This window comes from Bos grunniens, chromosome 25 (genome assembly GCF_055505025.1).
Source record: "Bos grunniens cultivar Pamir isolate PY7600 chromosome 25, Bosgru_T2T1.0, whole genome shotgun sequence".
In the NCBI taxonomy this organism is placed as follows: Eukaryota; Metazoa; Chordata; class Mammalia; order Artiodactyla; family Bovidae; genus Bos; species Bos grunniens.
Genome location: NC_141189.1, coordinates 6,360,787 through 6,374,777, shown reverse-complemented (window position 1 = coordinate 6,374,777; position 13,991 = coordinate 6,360,787). Strand labels below are relative to the sequence as shown.

The window sequence follows — 13,991 nt, the reverse complement described above, 5'->3', positions numbered from 1 at the left end:
GGTTATTAATTAGTGAGCCTCCCTGTTTGTATTTTAAGATTGGTGAAAACAGCCTGAAATAATGAACAAGAATTGTGCATATTAATTCAGAGACAATACAAACATGGAGAACCATTTTGGGGCAAATTATCATCATGATTCCCTAAATAATAAAACTATTTCTCCACATGTGGCTGGCAAATACAGTAACAGGGCTTTGTTGACTGGTTACAATGAATCCTCCACAATTCAATTCAACAAGTATTTATTGACCACCTCCAATCCGCCTAGCAATGGCCTGTACAATAAATGCTTTCTTTGGTCCCAGGCCATGTAACAGCCACTCTCTATAGTGAAAGTATCTTATTGTGTACTGGAGGCACTGTAGGAAGGGGAGGGCAGGGGGCAGTGTCAGGCTGAACTGTAGCTGAATTTTTCAATTACACTGACTAAAGCAAATAATCTCAAAGTTGGAGAGGCCTTTGGAGAAAACCTAATCTGATGGATGACAGAACCGAGAGTTGGCAGAAGTGTCCTGTCTTATCCAAGGTCACTCAGTTAATCAGTCTCCTAATGGTCCCGTGCAATTTCCAAATTCTTTCACTCTTCGCCCTTCCAAGTCAGGCAGAGTAATACTACCCAGAAATAAAAAACGCACCTAATCTTCCGGACAGCTCGTTTTCAAAGCCTTCGAAATATCCCCTAAAGCTGAGAGTGGGACGTATGTATCATCTCTATTAGACCAGATCACTTCTTCATCCACTCAGACTAGGCTTCAGACGCTCTTTAATCACCGCTCGGGGGACGGGGTGGGGAGAAGCAGGTGATCTGGAAACACATATTCGGCATCTTGAAACGTGTCCGTTTCTCAGCCTTCCGCATTTTTCACCTGCAGATCCTTCAAGGACCCCAAAATTAAAAAATACCTCTCACGAGAATCAAAGCAAATGGCGACTGAGGCAGAGAAGAAAAAAAATCCAACAGGGGTCGGTTCGCTCGTGACCCGGTTTGCAAAAACGTCAAGCGAAGACGACGACATTGCAGTTGAGTGCCCGGAAGGGACCCGCAGACAGCTGTTCCCCCGGGTCTCCCAGGACCCCCTGCCAAGGACAGAGGCCCCCTCCCTGCCCGGGTCCCCGATGCAGCGGGCTCGGCTGCCCCGGGGGACGGCGCTGCCTACAGCCCGGCCTGAGGTGGGGACAGGGGTACGGACTCGCTGCTCGCGGCGCCCCGGCCGCCAGGAGAGGACCCCAGGTTCGCAGCTGCAGAGCCCACCTCCACGCACACACCCCTGCAGCCCCGCCCGCTCCCTCAGAGGCCGGCCCCAAATCTCACCGTGAGCCCCGGGAGCGGCTGGGGGCGAGCAAAAGGAGTTGACTCTGGGGCTCAGGCCGGCCGAAGGGCGCCGCGCTCAGGTTCGGGCCCTCCTGACGCCTCGACACAGACACAATGAGTCACAAAGGCCGGAAGTGTGTCAGCACCTCGCCTTCCGGGACTGCGCCGCGCTTCCGGGTCCTCTCTAGGAGGGTGGGAGGATTCGACATCTCGGTTTCCCCAATGCTGGACATGTCCACTGCACAGGTGCAGCCTCCCGCGTTGGGGGTCCCCTCCCGCAGCCTGTGCGCCCCCAAGTTAGGGCTGGGGACGAAAGGATAAACAGGCTGTCCAACTCACACCAGTCCATCTGATAATTCGATTTCTCCTTTTTCACCTCGGGCAGTCCTTGTAGTAATTAGAGTTTTTATCAAGCAATAATACTTAGTAACTGTATGTTTGTGGCAGAGGAGCTGAAAGAACGATGTACACTGCTGCTGCTGCTAAGTCGCTTCAGTCGTGTCCGACTCTGTGCGACCCTATAGACGGCAGCCCACCAGGCTCCCCCGTCCCTGGGATTCTCCAGGCAAGAAGACTGGAGTGGGTTCCTTCTCCAATGCATGAAAGTGAAAAGTGAAAGTGAAGTCGCTCAGTCGTGTCCGACCATTAGCGACCCCATGGACTGCAACCTTCCAGGCTCCTCTGTCCATGGGATTTTCCAGGCAAGAGTACTGGAGTGGGGTGCCATTGCCTTCTCCACGATGTACACAGAGGAGATCAAAGTAAAGCCATGGGTGGCTCAGTTTCACAAAACTATGGTGGTAGTTCCTCTCCAGCCCTGAAGGTGTCTGCCAATTGAGGGGGTTGTATTTTCAAATACTTGGCTTGTGGATAAAGGACGTCTTTCTATGCCCAAGCTAGTCGTAAGGTTCTATGTTCTGCTCATGTGACATATGCTATTATAGCAATTTAAAAGAAGTTTTCAGAATAATAACAGGCACTTTTGCCTTTAAGGTGCTTTCACAACCTACAACAATTATGGCCTTCACCTGGCAAGATAAGGCAGAAGTAATACTCTACCTGCTTAGCAAGAGCACCCACAGACTTTAATGATTGTGACTTTGCTCTATATTCCAAGGCAAGTTCTGGGGAGAGACTGAACTCAGTAGCTTGGCTGCATGACTCCTATAGTTTGAAGAGTACTTTGAAAAAATATTTGAAAACCAAAAGTCAATTACAGTATCGTTAAAGGAAAAGTGCAAAATGGAGAAAAGTAATCACCTATAATCCTTCCACCCTAACCCAACTATGATGGATTTATCTCTTTCCTATCTGTTTTCATATGTCTGTGTGGGTGTATGTGCTAAGTCGCTTCAGTCATATCCAACTCTTTTTGACCCTATGGACTGTAGCCCACCAGGCTCTTCTGTCCATGAGATTCTCCAGGCAAGAATACTGGAGTGGGTTGCCATGCCCCTCTTCAGGGGATCTTCCCAACCCAGGAATGGAACCAGTGTCTCTTACATCTCCTGCATTAGCAGATGAGTTCCTTACCACTAACACCACTTGGGAAGCCCTTTCATATGTATATGCTTTTATTTATTATTTTAAACATGGTTCAAAACTATAGATTATATTGGATAGGTGGCTGATATGTTTGAAGTACCTGCCACATTCATACTGTGTGACCACTTTTTGGACTGAATTGATGGGATCAGGTTTAGGCACTTTTTGGAAGCACAGCTTATATGCTGGCCACTGGAATTACAGAGGTGGTGTGTTCTGAGAGCTCTGAAGAATGGAACAGTAGGGAACTAAAGTATCTAGATCTCCTTTCTTGGGGAGTTCAAATGTGAGACAAACAGAAAACCCGGGCCAAGCAGAAATCAATCAGCAGAAGGCATTAGGTGACAGAAGCCACGAAGCTGTGGGTGTCATGGGTTAGCAGCAGCTTCAGGGCCGATGCACCACATGGCAAGGTGCACAGAGGGGAGCCCAGCCACCCACTACTGAGAATCCAAGGCATGAGGAGGTGACCGTCTGGATAACCTTCAGGCCCCTATTCTGGGCATTGCTTAACTTTGCTGCAGATGTTATTGTTCCCTGTCTCCCTATTACCCTGTGTGTCCTTACAATAAATTCCTTGCCAATAAAAGAGTCTTACTTGGTTCCTTGTCACCTAGCAAAGCCGGATGTGGTTGATGTGAAATTATGTGTACTACTTGAAAAAGCTTAATTATCATATCACTGACATTTAAAATTTTGGTACACGGAATAGATAAGCATCATTTTAATAGCTATATAGTATTCCATCAAGCAGTGTATCATTAATTATTTAGTAATTCCTATATTTCTAGACATGCTGAATACTTTGAAAGTTTTGCTAGGTTAAGAATTAGTTAAATGAAGATTTTTGTGCAAATGTCTTTTGGATTGTCTAAGTAGGACAGATTCTGACAAGTGAATTAATATTTATATATATACATACATACATATATATAAAAAACATCATTTATAATTGCCAAGATATGGAAGCAATCTAAGTGTCCATTAACAGGTGAATGGGCTAAGAAGATGTGGTGTGTGTGTGTTTGTAGATATACAAAATGGGAAACTACTCAGCCATAAAAAAGAATGGAATTTTGCCATCTGCAACCACATGAATGGACTTGGAGAGTATTATGCTAGGTAAAATAAATGGGACAGAGAAATACAAATACTGTATGATATTTGTATGTGGAATTTAAAAAATACAACATTTATATGTGGAATCTAAAAAATACAACAAACTGGTGAATGTAACATGAAAGAAAAAAACTCACAGATACAGAGAACAAACTAATCATTACAGTGGGGAGAGAGAAGGAGAGAGGGAATACAGTGGTGGGGAATAAAAGGTACAAACGATTATGTATAAAATAAGCTACAAGGTTATATTGCACAACCCAGGGAATATAGCCAATATTTCATAACTATAAATGGAGTAGAACCTTTAAAAACTGTGGATCACTATAGATCTGTAACTTATATTGTATATCAACTATATACGTATTGAAGTATATAGTTGATATACAATATAAGTTACAGATAAATGTATAACCGTATTTCCTCCCCAAAGAGGCTTAATTCTTATCTTTGTGCTGTAGCAAAGTTACTTACACCCGAAGGGTGACCAGTGTCCTTCCATTGACCTTGCTTAATTTATTGAGTTACATCAGCATTACGGCAGAACTTATTTATTCATAGCCATTGATCATGATATATTATGTATCAGGGATTATGCTTGTTTTGGAGGATATGATAGTGACATTGCACTGGTAGTCTAGAAGTTTACAATCTGGTGGGGACATTAGACCAATGAACGAGTCACCAAAATACAAAGTGAAGTGATGCATATATTCAGAGCTGCATAAATACACTTCTCTGCCTGATTGCGGGTTTCCCAGGACAGAATTAAGGGTTCTGTGGGGTGCCTCTTTCCAAGGTAACTCTCTGGTAGTAGAAAAAAGGATTGTCTCTGTCAGGCACAGGGAACTCTACTCAATACTCTGTTATGACCTATGGAATAGAACCTAAAAAAGAATGGATGTATGTATATGTATAACTGATTCATTTTGCTATACAGCAGAAACTAACAACTATACTCAAATAAAAAATTACTTAGGAAAAAAAAGAAAAAGGGGTTGTCTAAGCCTGCTCCACAGTCAGCTGTGATGCATGCAGCTTCTCTTCTTGTTGTCTCTAAGTCCCACACTTTTATTCTATTGAACACCGATTTCTCTTTATGCATGTCCAGCCACCCTACCCCCAAGTGCCCACAGGGGCCAGGCTAGCCAATGGCTGGGGTAAATGTAACTGTTACCTGAGCTCGAAGTGAGACTGTGGGGAGTTGCCCATCTGTTGAGCACACATTCTGGCCAAGGGAAGCATTCACCCTTCAGGCTATTGCTGCCAAGCCGGGTGTGGACTCAGAATTTCCAGAGAGGCTAATTCTTCCAAGGAGAAAAGAGAAATGGAATATTCAGTTGAAGTTTCTCAATTTTTACACAGTGCCTCCTCCCCCACCCCCTGCAAATTGCCTTTGATGTAACTCCAAACCTACAGGTAATAGGACACAGGATACAGGACATGTCTGAGTTGGGCTAGAAACTGGAAAGCAGCCAAACGAATCCAGAGCTTCCTCTAAACATCTGTGTAGTTTACAAAGGAAAAGGCTCTCTTAACTGCCACAAGGAGCTTGCAGGGTAAGGAGACAAAGTGTGGATGTGTAAACACACCCAGGTGGCACGGGGTGACTGGTCATGGGGAGAACGGTCATTCATGGCCACCTGATTCTTAGAGCTGCTGGTTCCAGGAGTCACTTTTTTTAATATTTATTTTTATTTCTTTCTTTAGTTACTTATTTGGGGCTGTGCTGGGCCATCATGGCTACAATATGGGCCTTCTCTAGTTGTAGCAAGCAGGGGCTACTCTTTGCTGCGATGCACCAGCTCTAGGTGCGGGCTTCATTATGTTATGGCGTGGTGCTCACTGGTTGTGGCTCTCAGGCTCTAGAGCACAGGCTCAGCAGTTGGGGTGCATGGGCTTAGTTGCTCTGAGGCATGTGGGATCTTCCCCAGCCAGAGACTGAACCCATGTTCCCTGCATTGGCAGGTGGATTCTTAACCACTGGACCACAAGGGAAGTCCTCCCAGGAGTCATATTCTACGATTGTTGACAGGCTCTAAATGTTGAGAAAGAAGAGATTGGAGAGGGTTAATTAGAATTTTTGGAGGAAAGGAAGTGAGGTCTTCATGTTAGGAAGAATACTTGAAAGTTTATAAAGAGCAACTTGTCAGGAAGGTAGGGAAAGATCTTAATGTAGGTTGGTTAAAGGAACAATGGCAGGGGACTTCCCTGGCAATCCAGTGGTTAAGACTCCACACTTCCACTGCAGGGGACCAGGGTTCGATCCCTGATTGGGGAACTAAGATACTGCATGCCACACAGTGTGGCCAATTTTTTTTTTTAAAGGCAGGCAGAACTCAGGCGTACTGAAGGCAAAGACAAACGAACAAAAAAACTCAAAACCTACAAGCAAAACTCCCACATCTGCCCCCCGCCCCCAACACCACCCCAAACCAGTAGTAGTTTAGGCAGGAGATGAGGAGAGATCCAGCAGGGAGGAAAAACTAACTTCTAAATGAGACTTGGTAAGAATGTTTGTACATGCACAAAGGCAACTGTACTTGGCAAGCTGTAAAGACAGAGTTGCACATCAGTTGGCAGAAAAGTAGTCACTGAAGGATGGATTGGTGAGGAGAAGGGGAGACAGGATTTGACAGGGAGGGGAAAGACCAAGAGATGAGGCTGGTCAGGTGCAGAGTCAGGTGCTGGGCCTGGGCTAACAGGGGCGGGAACAGAGCTGAGAAGTTCCAATCGACTTCACAGGTCAAAGCAATTTGGATGGAGCAGGGCAGCTGGACTGAAGGGACAGAGGTGGAGAGAGAAAGGGGAGGCAGCTGGGAGTGATGCCTATTGGGTGGGTTTGGTGTTTGGGGTTAAAAAGGGAAGATAAAGAACAGGAAGAAGGAGCTGGGACCATTCTTGGAACTCAGGTCACGGCTTCAGGTGGAAACCCACAGTTTTAATTCAGGGAGATAAGGCAGAGAGGAAGCAGGGACAAATGAACTTGGAGGAAACTTCAGCGGTCCCATACCATGTTCCCTCACCACCATTTCGCTGGTGGTACAAGAGTGTGTGATCCACACAGGCAAAGGCTTTGGCACAGTCAATAAAACAGAAACAGATGTTTTTCTGATACTCTCTTGCTTTTTCAATGATTCAACGGATGTCAGCAATTTGATCTCTGGTTCCTCAGCCTTCTCTAAATCCAGTTTGAACATCTGGAAATTCACGGTTCATGTACTATTGAAGCCTGGCTTGGAGAATTTTGAGCATTACTTTGCTAGCATGTGAGATGAGTGCAATTGTGCAGTAGTTTGAACATCCTTTGGCATTGCCTTTCTTTGAGATTGGAATGAAAACTGACCTTTTCCAGTCCTGTGGCCACTGCTGAGTTTTCCAAATTTGCTGGCATATTGAGTGCAGCACTTTCACAGCATCATCTTTTAGGATTTGAAATAGCTTGACTGGAATTCCATCACCTCTACTAGCTTTGTTCGTAGTGATGCTTCCTAAGGCCCACTTGACTTTGTATTTATTGACTATGCCAAAGCCTTTGTGTGGATTACAACAAACTGTGGAAACCTCTTCAAGAGATGAGAATACCAGACCATCTGACTCGCCTCCTGAGAAATCTGTGTGCAGGTCAAGAAGCAACAGTTAGAATTGGACATGGAACAACAGACTGGTTCCAAATCGGGAAAGGAGTACGTCAAGGCTGTATATTGTCACCCTGCTTATTTAATTTGTATGCCAAGTATGTCATATGAAATGCTGGGCTGGATGAAGCACAGGCTGGAATCAAGATTGCCGGGAGAAATATCAATAATCTCAGATATGCAGATGATACCACCCTTATGGCAGAAAGCGAAGAAGAACTGAAGAGTCTCTTGAAAGTGAAAGAGGAGAGTGAAAAGGTTGGCTTAAAACTCAACATTCAGAAAACTAAGATCATGGCATCCAGTCCCATCACTTCATGGCAAATAGACAGGGAAACAATGGAAACAGTGAGAGACTTTATTTTCTTGGGCTCCAAAATCACTGCAGATGGTGACTGCAGCCATGAAATTAAAAGACACTTTCTCCTTGGGAGAAAAGTTATGACCAATTTATTAATAATATTAATTATAACCTATTAATTAATATTCAGCATATTAAAAAGCAGAGACATTACTTTGCCAACAAAGGTCCGTCTAGTCAAGGCTATGATTTTTCCAGTGGTCATGTATGGATGTGAGAGTTGGACTATAAAGAAAGCTGAGTGCCAAAGAATTGATGCTTTTGAACTGTGGTGTTGGAGAAGACTCTTGAGAGTCCCTTGGAGAGCAAGAAGATCCAACCAGTCCATCCTAAAGGAAATCAGTCCTGAATATTCATTGAAGGACTGATGTTGAAGCTGAAACTCCAATACTTTGGCCACCTGATGTGAATAACTGACTCATTGGAAAAGACCCTGATGCTGGGAATGATTGAAGGCAGGAGGAGAAGGGGACAGCAGAGGATGAGATGGTTGGATGACATCACCAACTCAATGGACATGAGTTTGAATAAACTCTGGGAATTGGTGATGGACAAGGAGGCCTGGCGTGCTGCAGTTCATGGGGTCAAAGAGTCGGACATGACTGAGCAACTGAACCGAACTGAACAAGACTGTGTATGTTACATGTGGCTTCATATGACTGGTCCACATAAAGCTCCATCTGGTGCCCAGGGAACACCCCACTGGTGGTACCCATGGACAGACTCCAGGGTCTGGACACAGTGCCCTGCAGCTCTCCCCAGAGCCACCTGGAAGGCCGTTACATATAGGAACAAGCTCTCTGCACACCCTGTTTATCAGCCAAGTGGGAGGCAGAGACAGAGTAGAAAAGGAGTATCATCTGCAGTCACTGGGCTGCTGCCTCTTGTTGCATGTGTGATTTCGTGGCAGTAACTTGACTCTACTTGTCAGCTCCTCATCTGTAAAACAGGATGACGTTGATCACAGCTTCCCACCTCTGTGCTGTCTTGAGGGTCATGTGAAATGGGGAAATGACAATACTTTGCCAACTGCAAAGTACCTTATGGTGCTAAACATCACCATTCCTTGAGTGCTGAAAACTGCATTTCTTCCCACCTTGAAAAGTCCAAGATGATTTATTTGGTGTGGGTATGAATTACAGGGGGAAAAGTTAGCACTGTTTTGAGAATTTTCCCCAAATTCGCCATATTCGCTCTCAAAGGAATGACAGGCTGCAGGGGTTAACAGTCAGCCATCTGTTGCTCCGGCTAAGCCATGAGAAAATCACCATGGGAAAAGAATAAAAGCAAAATACCGCAATACAGCAAAACCCAAATAAAAGTACATCGGGTCGATCAGTTGGGGTTGTCATGCCCTGCTAAGCTAAGGAAAAACAGTGTGGACCTTGGAACGCTGGGTCAGCGCAAATTCAGAACACTGCTTGTGCACACACCAAGATGTTTTCCCAAGGCATATGCGGGTCTACGACCTCCAGCTAGGCGATAGCCCTTGTACAAGCAAATAACAAAGGTAGTTTAAAGTAATCAATAAAATGGGAGACGTGACCAGGGACACAGGAGGCTGACTTCATGGAAGCACAACAGATCCTTTCTGCTTGCCAGCACGCTAAATAAAAGCGACGTGGCTCCAAGGAACAGGGCTCTTGACCCAAGAGGTCTTGAGTCCCATGGGCCCATCTTTAAAATTTAATTCTGTCCCTTTTTGTTTTTCCCAAACTGTGTGTCGACCACTTTCGATCCCTACCTGCTGTGCTGGCTGTAGCAAGTGGCGCCCAACGTGGGGCTCGAAAGTGAAGGATCACCGAGAGCGAAACTGCACCTTTGCTTCAGTTCAGTTCAGTCACTCAGTCGTGTCTGACTCTTTGTGACCCCATGGGCTGCAGCACGCCAGGCCTCCCTGTCCATCACCAATTTCCAGAGTTTATTCAAACTCATGTCCATTAAGTCAGTGATGCCACCCAACCATCTCATCCTCTGTCGTCCCCTTCTCCTCCTGCCTTCAATCTTTCCCAGCATCAGGGTCTTTTCCAATGAGTCAGTTATTCACATCAGGTGGCCAAAGTATTGGAGCTTCAGCATCAGTCCTTCAATGAATATTCAGGACTGATCTCCTTTAGGATGGACTGGTTGGATCTCCTTGCAGTCCAAGGGACTCTCAAGAGTCTTCTCCAACACCACAGTTCAAAAGCATCAATTCTTTGGCACTCAGCTTTCTTTATAGTCCAACTCTCACATCCATACATGACCACTGGAAAAACCATAGCTTTGACTAGACGGACCTTTGTTGGCTAAGTAATGTCTCTGCTTTTCAATATGCTGTCTAGGTTTGTCATAACTTTTCTTCCAAGGAGCAAGCGTCTTTTAATTTCATGGCTGCAGTCACCATCTGCAGTGATTTTGGAGCCCAAAAAAATCGCCAAGAGCGAAACTGCACCTTTGGGGAGGACGAATTTCCTTTACCTCCTCTTCCTCCTTCTCAAGTGACTCAAGCTTTTTCTTCCTTGCCACAGACAACAGTTCTGTTACCCCTCCAGAAAAGTGTTTGGTGGGCTCAACAGGAGGGTGACTTGGAAGCTATGACCATGACATTTCCAATGACAGTACAGGAACGAGCAGCTCCTGAAAGATCCTAATAATCCTAATGGGGTGTATGAGGCTGTGTACAAACAGATTCCCTCCAAAATACTAATGGAACTTAAGAAAGCTGTTCAAAAATATGAAGTAAATTCTCCTTTTACCTTGGAAATAGTGCAGGGACTAGCTGAGGGTTCCCATTTGATTATGGTGGCTCGAGACCAAGCCAGACAGATCCCCATCTCTTTAGATCAACTGATAGGCAGTGGAAATTGGGGGAGAACTCAAGATCAAGTGCTTATGGAAGATAAGGCTATAGAACAGGTGAGGCAATACTGCATAAGAGCCTGGGAGAAAATAGAGGTTAAAGGACAGGCTTTCTTTACTTTAAGAGAAGACCTCACCTCCCCAGAGAGGCAATCCTTGCTGGGACAACACCTTATCAGTTTACCCCTGTCATCAAAGCCAACTAGAACACTCTCTGGTTTAAAGTTTAGCTATGAAACTATGAGTACAAAAAAGAGAGATGACATTTTTGACACTGAATGGCCATGATATTCTTTAGACTTTGGAAAAAAACTGGTTAAAATAAAATCTTTTTTGAAGTTGAAAAACCGGTTCTTCTTGCATGTGCAATTAAAAAAAAAGTTGGCTTGTTAAAATACTTTTTTGGAGCTCCAATTCTGCCTGAGAAGCAAAAACAGACCTGGGAAAAAACCTAAAGTTAACTCTTATCATATCCTTGGGATACACAACCCACTCTATCTGGGACTCCAGCCATAAACAAATTGGTAGAACTCAAACCAAGAAAAAAAGAAGGGGCAAAGAGACATTTCAAATATCAAACAAAAAAAACGAGACATTTTAAATATCCAACAGAAAAGGATGAGATCTCTATTTATGTGTGTCTCACTGTGTGTCTTCGTTCTTGGACAAAACTGCTAAAGGCTAATTGGTCAATGAGCTCTATTTAATTGGCCTAAAGAGAAGTAAGTGCTTACGAATCAAACAATTTTAAATTCCAAAAATTAAACTAAAACGAATTTCAGGCTTCTGTGAACTGGGAAATATTCACTATTGAATTGATACCTGGTATAAATGTTTATTTATTGACTTTGTGAAGATACTTTTGCAAATGACATAGCTTTGGGTGAGTTATATTTACCAGTCTACAAAATGATGATATGACGTACAGTTCATGGTTGCTGAAAGAAAGTAGGACGTGTGTTTTTAATAAAAAGGTATAAGGAATGGAATTACATTCTATTAAAGAAAAGGGAAATACATCTGAACTTACAGGTGGCTGTTCTCTGAATGGGCAAATAGAGTGATGAACACAGAAGTATAAAAAACGTTTGTGGCAAGTGGACGAGAGTTTTGTGCATGATACAAATTTCTTAAGACATTAAACTGCCTTTGAAATCTTTTATTGTTACTTTGACTAAGTGAATAACTATTGTTTCACAATGAATATAAGCTGGTACCAATCTGGAATTTGATTTTCTCTTCCTGTTAAAAAGCAAAGTTTTCTTGAAATATGGCTTTTGATAACAGACTATGTAAATTTGTCTTTAAGTGATTCATACTTGCTTTTAAAATCTTTTGTTACTTTGATAAAATCAATGAGTGTTATTTCACAATGATCTTTGGAAACTATGGCACACATAGACAAAGCTCATTCTGCTTCTATAAAATTAACCCCTCATCAGAAAGTTTGAAATGGATAAACAATGGCTATAAACCAGTCAGGGCTATGGGAAGTCCAAGACGGCCGCTTGGCTTTTCCTGGCCCCCTGACAAACCTCACTTTTATTTGATAGGATAAAGCCTTTCCTGGCTGTAGGGTTAATATCTCACAATGGGAAAAAATGGCTAAAATACATTTTCTGCAATCTCCAGTGATCAGGGCACCCACTTTGCTGGACAGTTTGCACAGACACTGGCAAAAATTTCACGAGCTTCTTGGAGACTATCACCTTCATGGATATCCTTTGTCACCAGGCAAGGACCTCTTGGCTATATGAGATTGAACAGACTGCTAAATATGACTATAATTTTCTTGACTTTTTGTCTGACATATTACTGGCTTCTAATCTTTGTTTTCAGCTATTAAAAAACTCTTCTCCTCAAGTCACTGATGGTTTAAAAGAATTTTGTGATTTATACCTGTGGGTAAAATTAAAACATTTTTCTTTTTTGTCTCGTCCCTCCAGGAATTGGAGACATTTGGGTTCTGAACAGCCTCACCAAGGTCCAAAAAAGACTATCTCCAGACATACACAAAAATCTCAGAGTATATTGGGGAGCCCAAACTCATACAGATGACGAAACTAACAATAGTCCTCAGATGCATGCAAAAAACCCTCCAAAAACTAATGAAGAAAGAAGTTGCAAGATCAACATATCTTCTGCTACAAAAACAAAAAGGGGGATATGCAGGGGTTAACAGTCAGCCACCTGTTGCTCTGGCTAAGCCATGAGAAAATCACCATGGGAAAAGAATAAAAGCAAAATATAGCAATACAGCATAACCCAGATAAAAGTACATCAGGTTGATCAGCTGGGGTTGTCATGCCCTGCTAAGCTAAGGAAAAACATAGTGTGGACCTTGGAACGGCAGGTCTGCGCAAGTTCAGAGCGCTGCTTGTGCACACACCAGGATGTTTTCCCAAGGCATATGCGAGTCTATGACCTCCAGCTAGGCGATAGCCCTTGTACAAGAAAACAACAGATAGTTTAAAGTAATCAATAAAATGGGACAGGTGTCCAGGGACACAGGAGGCTGACTTCATGGTAGCACAACAGAACCTTGCTACTTGCCAAGACACTAGATAAAAGTGATGTGGCTCTAAGGAACAGGGCTCTTGACCCAAGGAGTCTTGAGTCCCCTGGTCCCATCTTTAAACTTTAATTTTGCCTCTAGTTTCTTTTTCCCAAACTGTGTGTCAACCACTTTCGATCCCTACCTGCTGTGCTGGCCGCAGCAACAAGCGTCTCCAAAAGACTGTGGTCAGGGGACTGCTTGCTCAGAGGCCCTGGAACGCAGATAAGGCCTGACCTGCGAAGGACCCCCGCCCCCACTCAGCCAGAGAACAACCAGATGGCACTATGACTCCCTCCCTGTGCAAACAACTCTCACCCAGCCGAGTAAACAGGCCTCCCTGGGTAACCGCGTGGAGGCGCCGCTCCTGTGGGACGTAGCCCAGAAACCAGGAGCCCGAGCCTGGGGTCTGGACTTGGGTTCAGTTTTCAGTCGCCCGCCCTCTCTCCTGCCCCCAGGGCAACAGGGTCACCTGTCTTGGCTCCTGTCTTTATGTAAACAGGGCTGGGGGCCCCGGTGGTTTGAGTGCAGCCAGGCCCTGACTCTCACTCCTCTGCGTGTAATAAATACTTTACAAAGAATCTTTGTAGCTGTCCAGGGGAAGGGAGCCGGCCTCAGG

At 44.2% G+C, this 13,991-nt stretch overlaps 1 protein-coding gene across 4 annotated transcripts in view; it reads right to left on the bottom strand.

The window, feature by feature from the left end:
- ZKSCAN1 (zinc finger with KRAB and SCAN domains 1) overlaps nt 1–13,558 on the bottom strand; it is a 31,865-nt gene extending 18,307 nt beyond the window's left edge. Inside the window, exons 1-2 of one of the 4 annotated variants that reach the window (XM_086374052.1) lie at nt 13,518–13,558; nt 5,156–5,285 (exon numbers count right to left, since the gene is read on the bottom strand). The gene's annotated coding sequence lies outside the window, so the exon portion shown is untranslated. Of the gene's footprint in view, nt 1–637; nt 808–1,314; nt 1,471–5,155; nt 5,286–13,517 lie in introns of those variants that run through there. The other 3 variants (XM_086374051.1, XM_086374053.1, XM_086374055.1) reach the window with 3 other exon arrangements.
- Between the last annotated feature and the right edge of the window lie 433 nt (nt 13,559–13,991).